We start from the raw sequence: 9,922 nt of genomic DNA, 5'->3' as shown, positions 1-9,922 counted from the left end.
AATGTTTGATTCGTAGACAGTGCCATCGTGAATGAGAGAAGGAATGTGCTTTGATACCGTCATAGGACTAGTATTGTTTTAATAGTTTTCCAAAAGTCTGTATATAATATGGTTGGCATGATTGCGTATCGTCCTATCGCCAATGGTTTTCATTGTTCGAGAGACAGATTGACTTACCAATTTCATTATGAAACCATGGGGGGGGGGGTGGTCCTTGGTGCGAATCGTTATAATGCTTAACGGTATCTTTATTTAAAATAATGTCATTAGTCGAACTATAAATATACATATTTGTATGAAAACATGAGCTCCAGTCAAAAGATGACACAAGCGATCGGAGCTCGATATATTCCTCTTGTGAAATTGCCAGACTTCTTCAAATGTTGATCCGTTCGAATTGTTGAATTACAAAATGCAATAAATAGAGCAGTGATAACCAACTAACTGATCTTGCGATGGTTCCTCTACACCACATTTTAAAACAATATCTGATGATGAAACTAAGAATTAGTCGATTAAAGATTCAGAGGTTCCGGTAAAATGAGTTGCGTCGCGGATTACTTGTGAGAGATTAAAGTATTGACATACTGACTCAATCTTTTGTCCAGATAAAATCAAATATATCAAGGTTAAAATCTTCTGTTATGACTATGTCTTTTATACCAGTATCAACCACCAGTGAACATTGAGTTGGTAATCGATTCAAGTACAAATGAAGTTGAATTAGAAGGTCTGTAAAGTTCCTAGCAAAAGGCGTTTAGATTCAATGCGTAATTCGAGCCAAATACATTCTACATCGTTAACTTCAGGATCAAGGCGCTCTAATACAAAATAGTCTGATTTTGCATAAGCTTGATAAAACAGAACAAACCGACCCTCATTCGATATGTGCCTATTTCAAAAGACATTTAAAATCAAGTTATACCGGGATCAAAAAGCTCTATGAATGAGGAATATCTACACACTGCCTGGCGTGTACCACGGAAAAGTAGGAAAAAGAAAGATAAAAGACAAGATGTATGAGGAAAGTTCTTGAGTAATATAACTAGTACTTATAAGTAAAACGTTCCCGTAGGTAGCTAGAGTTTGATTTTATCAAGTGTTTACGTAAAAATCATATGCTTAACTCAAATGTGATATTGTAGTAAAACTACGGGTAGCGTCTGAAAAGTTATATTGAAAGGAATAGTTAAGGTTCTGAGTGTATATTCCATGTTTTCGGTTTGTAAACCGACGTGACATAGAATAAATAACAAGTCCGAATAAATGCAAATTGTCCGTTTACAAATATAATGTAATTGTTAAAGGTGTATCTACCTTGAAATTGTTGAAATCAGGTATGAACGAAAACAAAACTACAAGCACTTTCTGTATGTTATTCGTGCAACATAGGATATGAAAGTCATTATTCCAAAAAAACGAAAGGTGCAGGTAGAAGTAAATTAAATATGCTGAAGCATGTGTCTAATATCAATAACATGAACAAGCTAGTACATATACATTATATGAAACTAGACTTTACATGAAAAGAAAAGTTTACAAAGCTGAGATTTTAGATATTTAAACTACACATATATTTGAATACAGATATTATCAGGTTGATAATGTACTAACATGAAATTTGTATTGTATAACATAAATTACGGTGAAGGAGTGATATAACCCATGCACTATTTTTAATATTTTTTATATAGCTAGTTTAATAAATATGCAAATAAGGTTACCACATCACAGAAAATTTGTATGCATTCGCGCTGTCAAAAAACGTAAACAAACATCAGAAACGATGACTCAAAAGAAATCAACAAACTCAGCTTCACTTTGAAACGAATAGAAAGAAGTCCATATCAACGACTTCGTGATCACAGCGCCAAAAAATACCTCGTCCAGAAATGTAATGACAACAATGTTCCTGCGAGCCAGATTATGCAAATATTGGGACACAAAAACATTGCATCTATAAACAACTATAGCCACATAAATCCAAATCAACAGAAGGAAATATTCAACATCCTGTACTCCAGTGAAAATACCCCGTCTACTTCCATGCAAAATGCTCGAACTGGGCAATTCTCCAGCAATGCTCAAGTTCACACAGTCACTGATTCCATATTAAATTTCACTTTTTTATGGTGGATTTTACAACAATTCTGGTGCTCCAATAAACGGAGGCAATACACATGTGCACATCCGCCGAAATGACATAAATCAATGCTGTAATTCACCAGCTTCAAAGCGATTTCGCACTATTGAAAGCGGCTGTGACGCTGACTAACAGTTTTTCAAACTTCAACCGCCAAATGACATGTGCACTCTCACGTGTTTACTAATGACGTCACGCGGTTATGACATTGCTCTTGTTATTGATTTCCATGACTGAAATTAATTGAAATATGTATTTGTATTTTGTAGTTTTTAAGTGAACTCTTTGTAGATATTTTGATAATTGAGACATGAATTATGTTTTTATTGTAAATAAAATGTTTTTTCGTCGGACTAATTTCTTTTCTGCGGATGAAGCAACCTAAAATCACACAATGTATTATTTTGTATCAATTTATTGAACTCGTCATTTAAAAACGATAAAAAACTCGACAGAGCCTCGTTTTGATCGTTTTAAAATGAACTTGTTGAATAAATACGATTCAAAATAAACACTCATTTGTAATCCTCTTTATAAAAAGGTAGGAAACAGTCATATAAGTATGTTCATAGTTGATGAAACATAAAATGAATATGTGTATGTGCATGAAAGTAAACAATGTATATCTAAGGTAATTTCTTTTATATTATGCATTTAGCAAATTTTAAAAAAGTGTATTTTAACCCCAACAATAAAAATGATTGAATAAACTACTGAAAGAGTTAGTTTTTAAAGAATAACTTTGGTATAATACAGCTACAATACAGTGTACAAAGAAAGGCATATATATGTGTATTCCCTATTCATAGACAGCAGGTTGAAGAACATTCACAGCTTTAGGTGTAAGGTACAAGGTATATCATTGTGTGACGCTATGACAAAACCAAAAAGTTGTGTAAGGTAATTATTTCGTAATGATCATATTACATGGTATTGTGTCAGGGAAACATAAAACATAAATGTTCAATACATTATTAGTCAACAAAATCATAGAGACACACATTTAAAATGAATGAACACAACACGTAGTGTATACACAAACATATACACATACACACATAGATACACATACTTTTTCATGGAAAACAGTGTTCACCATAGCATTTAAATCATCCCTTAGTGATTTCCAAAGACAAGTCACTATTCGCTGAATATCCCCGTCAGGCAGGATCGACTGTTGAGGGTGGGAGGGGCCCTGAGTTGGCATCTGAGACCCCATGTGTACGGGCGGTTGCTTGTAGACTGGTAATTGAGAAGGAGTGTAAATATACTGTTGTTGCTGCGGTTGAAGGGCTCATACTTCTCTCAGTTGCCATTGTGAAAATATTTTCATTTGCACTGGAGATATCAATTGTAATGTCAGGGCTTGGACTAACGTTAACTCAATTGCTACACTTCATATTAACGCTACCGATATCTGAGCCAGAAGAATGTTTTGATTTTTTTATCCAAAGATTCAGTTCCAGGGGATGTAACTTTTCTCTTTATTGGTATATCGAGGCTTTCAGAGACAGTATTTGGCTTTGATTTGGGGTAAGATTTTACACATTTGCCCAGTTCATATAAGCTGCTTTAGATCTGCATCGGGAAGAAGTTGTTAGATATTGTTTAACATAGTTTGATTACACCTGAAGTAGCACTTAACAAATATATATATATAAATATGTACATGTATATATAATATATTTACCCTGTCACGGTCGATAGCCGTAGATGCCGTATAATGTTTAGTATATTAGCATAGTTAACAACGTGATGCTATCTACAGTCAGTTGGTCATGTGACTGCAAAACGAACTTCTTTTCTATTCTGAAATGTCAGAGGAAATACACAAATAATGTCCGTCAAGAATCTATCTCAACAATCCCTCGCATAGTTCCATCACTCTGCATGACAAAGACACAGGCAAAGAAAATCAGCCAGAAATATACTCCACCCACAAATGCTGAAAAAATGTAAAGCATTTAACTATCGGTAAGTTAAGTCAATTTCTATGGAGAATGAACAAATCTAACTTACAACAAAAATGTTTTCTCTCTTTGCTGGTTCAGTTCTGAATGTCCAGCACTTTATTTTTTAATATTTACATGAATTTAATCCATTGAAAATGTGGGTTGTAAATACCCGTGATCCTGTACACTGACTTGTGTAGTTTGTGTCTTGCAGACTAACTGTTACACGATAGGTGAATGTTAGGTGATTGGTCCACATTAATGAACCTTTAAAAGCGTTTACGTTTTGAACTGATATTGACGTATTTATATGCAATACTTACTTGAGTATAAACGTTTGAATAAAATGCTCAACTATTTTGAGAACTATCGTTGAACTCATTTAAACATGGGCGCCAAGTGTGCCGATGTCAACAAGGAAATAAAAAAAATCTCCTTTGTTATAAGTACTTGATCATTTGAAGGTATCTTATCGTGATTTAATAAACAAAGTAACAAGCTTCACCAATACACAATACAACACACGAAATTCTGCTCACTCGATAAATTCCTCCGCATTTATCTTTTGCCATTTCTCTTTTGTAAAAACGTTAAGTTTTACGTAAACGTTTGTTCCTGGATGTATTATATTCATATAAAAGCCTATGTCGAATGAGCTTACATTACAGGAATGCTTATTCCGCCTCCCTTATAATGTCCCAGAAAATTTGCAAGTCATCATCTCAGAATGGTTTACGTAATTTCAAACGTCTGATCGTTGATTGCAAGGCACCTAGAATTAGTATTTTGTTTTTTAATTCCGCTTAAATAAGCTCACAGATATATCGTAAATATTGTCCATTCTGCTTTGGTTTCCCTTGCACTCTCTATCCATGCGATAAGAATTCCGATAGCCAAGCACTTATAACATTCTATGTTAGTCTCTTTAAAGAATACCGTACTCAGCTGAAGGCAGCATTGTTATCTCAACAGTAGTGTCTGTAGTCTTCTTCAAAATTCGTGATCAAGAGTAGTCATGTATTTGTGCTCTTTTGCTTAATCATAATTGAAACAAATATCTGCCAATGATGAATATCGATGATAGTACAATAAGTCGTTGTAATTGCTAATTAAGTCATAAGTGCATATTTAAGCAAACACGGCTCTGCCCTTTTAGATCTCCAGAATTGCAGATCTGTGGCCCGCTGAAGAATGTCCTCATCAAGCTGTTCGTTGATTCCGGTAGTGATGACACATATGATTTGGTCATTGAGTCCTGATGAAGATATGTTTCCATGGTAATCAGTTTAATTGTCTGCTACTGTAGTGGATCTATCCACCATATTTTTCGGTTCGTCTTTGATGACGTCCAAGCGATCTGTCATTGATTTTATTGGCGTGAACAATGGAACAATGCACACACTCTCTTGTTCATGTTCAGAACGATATCCTCCCAAAGCGTATTTATTTTGCCGCCCATCGATGCTGATAACTCATTCTTTCAATTACCTAGCTTTCTGTCTATTTCATCGCTATATTTGTCTGCGTTTGATTTATCTATAACAATTGTCAATATTTTTCAAACATTTAATTGACGTCATTCATTTCATTTGAACTTCGAATTTTGTTTTGGAGCCACCAGTAGCAATTATGCGTTTTCTTCGTTAAGGACGATTAAACTGCTTTACGTGAGCTAAGGGTCTACGGGTCTTTCTGCTCTATTGATTTCTGTGTCTGAAGTTTTACTTCGTAATTTCGCTTGCCCATACTACCGTACAGTTTTTTTCCACACCCAACGTTTAATGCAGTTTGTGATCCGGTGCAGTTCTACTTCTGTGGCTAACCTTATTTCTTTATTTATTTCTTGTTCCTTATTTGAATTTATTTGGAAAATTGGTAATAAAATAAATCATGACGTCATTTAATCACGGGGGCTTAAGCACGCAGACACTATATAGCTAGCTTAATAAGTCGTAGCAGACTTACATAAAACCTTCCTAAAGCTAATAGGCAGGGGACGAGGACTGTAGTTTGTAGGTAACCCCGTAGGAACCAGCTGCCCGGTTAGTTGGTTAGTGCTCCGTGCTAGTGTTGTGGTGGTTGGGAGAACAAGCCCAACAAGGGCACACTATTCCTTATAGGTTAACTTTATTGTAGAGGCTCCTCCCGGATTGTGTTAATATCAAATTCAATAACCTTTTAGATAAACATTACCATCTGTATACTCTATGTATTTCTCAAACGTTTATATGTCCTTAGTAGTGATGTTAATTCTTTAAAATTATATCCCTTTAAAATGTATGAATTGCGCAAGAATGTGTTTTAATCTATTGAATTCAAAGGTCGATCATAAATGTTTCAAATAAAAAAAAACTAGTCATGAAGGCATGATTAGAGGAATTTTAAACGAACAAGCATGTATACACTTTAAGTTACACAACAATGAACACTGAAAAATAGGCAAAAGGTTGTGTAAGAAGTCTTTATTTACATAGACTCGGTGTAACACTTACGAAATGTAAGTATTCATTTAAACTATTAGAATTTATTCGTATTTTAAACCGCTGGTTCTATATATTTACAAGTAACTTTTTAATCAAGAAGTTATGAAACAGATATCTAGTAGAATCAAATTATCGTCAACTACAACGCCAGGGATCAGTCCGCCCCAAGGGCAAGTCCCTGGAAGATTTTTCGGACACGATTACTTGGCCAAAGAATAATTGATAGTCTCAACAAAATGCAAATAGTATGCGTTTAACAGTTCAATACACAACATCACGTATTATCTGCATTTAATTCCACTTACGCTTACAGAAATATCGGGAGACGTTCTGAAAAAACATGTGCTTCAACACCAAGAAAAACATATTTGTCAAAACAATTCTAAATAGAGAGAGACATGTGTTGAATATGAATATATGAATTCGTAAGCTATAAATAAAAGCAAAACAAATTACAACAATAAAATGAACATGTTAACAAAGGCGTTGACGTAACTTCCTGTTATATTTATATTAATAATTATACAATGTATATACTGATGAAGGCGTTATGCCGACACATTAACAATAATTAGAGCTTACGCGTTAATGAGATTTCATTATTGTTATTAGCTTTAAATGAAATTCTTGCATTTGAAAGTCATTGACTAATACGCATATGAGTCTCAAAGAAATACCTTATAGTCAAAATTCAGACAAATTTACAATTCTACAAAAGTATTGGAGTCTAACATTTCAGTAATTATTAAAGCAATTAGCTTAAATAATCTACATAATGTTTGATACAAAATAAATTATTTGATATTACAGTCAAAACTCGCTATCGCGAAGTCGCTTGGACATCGGAAAATAATTCGAAATAGCGAACATTCGACACCAGAGTATCGAGATAAAAGATTGCGACATAGCAAGTTTCGACTGTATATCAAAGGACATAAAATACAAACAATTTCCGGGTTAAATCTTGTGCTCGTTTCATTGTATCATTAAACAAATATAGGTTGAATCAAAATAAGGGTTAAAGACATACTTCAAATTGTGTATTTGCGTTTTAACACGAATTGCGCAGGTGGTCTGCTGAAATTAGGATTGGTTTTATGTTTTGTAATATCAGATCACAGTCAAACAATTTGTCTTCAATACAAGACACACCAAATTTTAAAGTTTCTATTTTTTGCACATTTTATTCAGCTTCTATGTTAAAACTGTATTTGATTATGCCACTGATCTGCACTTTTCCGCTTCTTTACAATCGTAGCCGATTCTGTAGCCAGTCGTTTTACCACTAACATCTTATTTTAATGACCGTTTTGCAAACACAGTCTATATTATTTAAAAAAATCAGATCTCCACATTCAATACTCTGCCTTTTTATTAAATGCATTGTTGAGAGTATAGTTACTTTAGTTAACAAACTTATATTGTTGTTCAAACACGCACCGCTGTTAGACACTAAGTATGCATTAAATATTGATTTATAACATAAATTACGGCAAAGGAGTAAAAACAATATTTTTCATATATAACTACTTTAATAACTATGCAAATTAGGTAACCGCATCACAGAAAAATGTAATCATACACGCTGTCAAAACATGTCAACAAACTCAGCTCCAAGATGAACGAATGGTGAAGAAAGCTGGGTTTAATCCAAACAAACGACCCCTGATCACAGCGACAGAAAATACCTTGTCCAGGAATTGAATCATGACAAGAATGTTCCTGCGAACAAGATTATAAATATCGGGACACAAGAACATTGCATCTTTAAACATCCATAGACACATTATCCAAAATCAACACAAGGAAATATCCAACATCAGGTACTCCAGTGAAAATACCTGTACAATGCTTAGTCTATGTATACAGTTCGCCAGCAATGCTCAAGTTCACATAGTCACTGATTCCACATGAAATCTCACTTTTTTCTTTTGGATTTTACATCATTTTTGGTGCTCCAATCACGGAGGTAAATCTCATTGCGCACATCCATCACAACGACAAAAATCCAAGATGTAATCCAACAGCTACAAAGCGAATTCGCACTACTTAAAGCGACAGTGGCGCTGACTAACGTTCTTTTAAACTTTAACCGCCAAATGACATGTACACACTCGCGTGATTATTAATGACGTCACGCAGTTATGACATTGCTCTAATCATTGATTTGCTTGATTTAAATTGATTGAAATATGTTCTCTTTTTTGTTTTTAAGTGAAACCTTTGAAAATCGGTTCATAATATGAGATAAATTATGTTTTTATTGTAAATGTTTTTATGTCGTTCTATTTATTTTTTTCCTGTGGATGAGGCATCCTAATAGCACTCAATTCAACTTTTTCAATCTAGGACATCAGATTGTGTATTGAAGAAACTTTGATCTAGATTTCCACCGTAATTGAGTTAGGTTAATAATAGATTCTCAAAATCGTGATTATTTTGTATCAAATTTATTAAACTGGTTATTTAAAAACGATGAAAACGATTGCCTCGTTTTTTATCGTTTTAAAATGAACTCGTTGAATAAAGACAATGTTGCTTCGCTCTATATTGTGATGAAACGCATAAGTAATACAATGTATATAAATAATACATACACTTTTTCAGTTGTGAAAGCTCAGATAGTTACATTGTCTCCACAATCGCCTACCCTGACACAGTACAGTCCTCTGACATTCACCTGTGCAACACAGAGCACAAACACTAAGGATGTGATATGGAGTAAGCTGTTAGGAGTTAACTCTGTTCTTGTTATCGGAACCATAGTTATCAGTGGAGATAACAGCTGTTCTCCTCCGTTTCCGTCTCTTGCACCAAACTCCACACTATATAGCTATGCCTGTCCGGCTACAAACAGACTCACGCTTACAATAAGGAACGTGTCAAGGTCTGAGAATGGAGAAACATGGAAATGCCGAGTCACCGTAGACGGAACAGGAATAAACAGCAATGAAGAAAAAATTACAGTTCAAGGTAATCAACTTTAGATTTGTGTATGCCATTCGCCGTCTATTCAGTATAAATAACTACATTTTCTGAACATATGCAATACTTTCAAATTCAAACAACTTTTTCTCTTAAGAAGATCTTCATAGGAGTTGCCAATATGAGTTGCCAATGACATAGGTCAATCAACATCGCGTTAAGGCAGCCGAAATGAAATGTTATCAAATATGTATTATTTACATGGCAATTTGTAAATGCTGTCATGAATAATTATTCGCTCAATTTTGGGATGGAAAAGAAAGTGCAATAACAGTCCATGAAATAAATGACGTTTTTTATGAAGTTTGACATAGTTGCGCATTATTCCAGGTCCTTGTTTAAATAAAAAAAAAGCAGGA

The sequence above is a fragment of the Mya arenaria genome, chromosome 5 (genome assembly GCF_026914265.1).
Source record: "Mya arenaria isolate MELC-2E11 chromosome 5, ASM2691426v1".
Classification (NCBI taxonomy): Eukaryota; Metazoa; Mollusca; class Bivalvia; order Myida; family Myidae; genus Mya; species Mya arenaria.
This window is presented reverse-complemented; position numbering follows the sequence as displayed.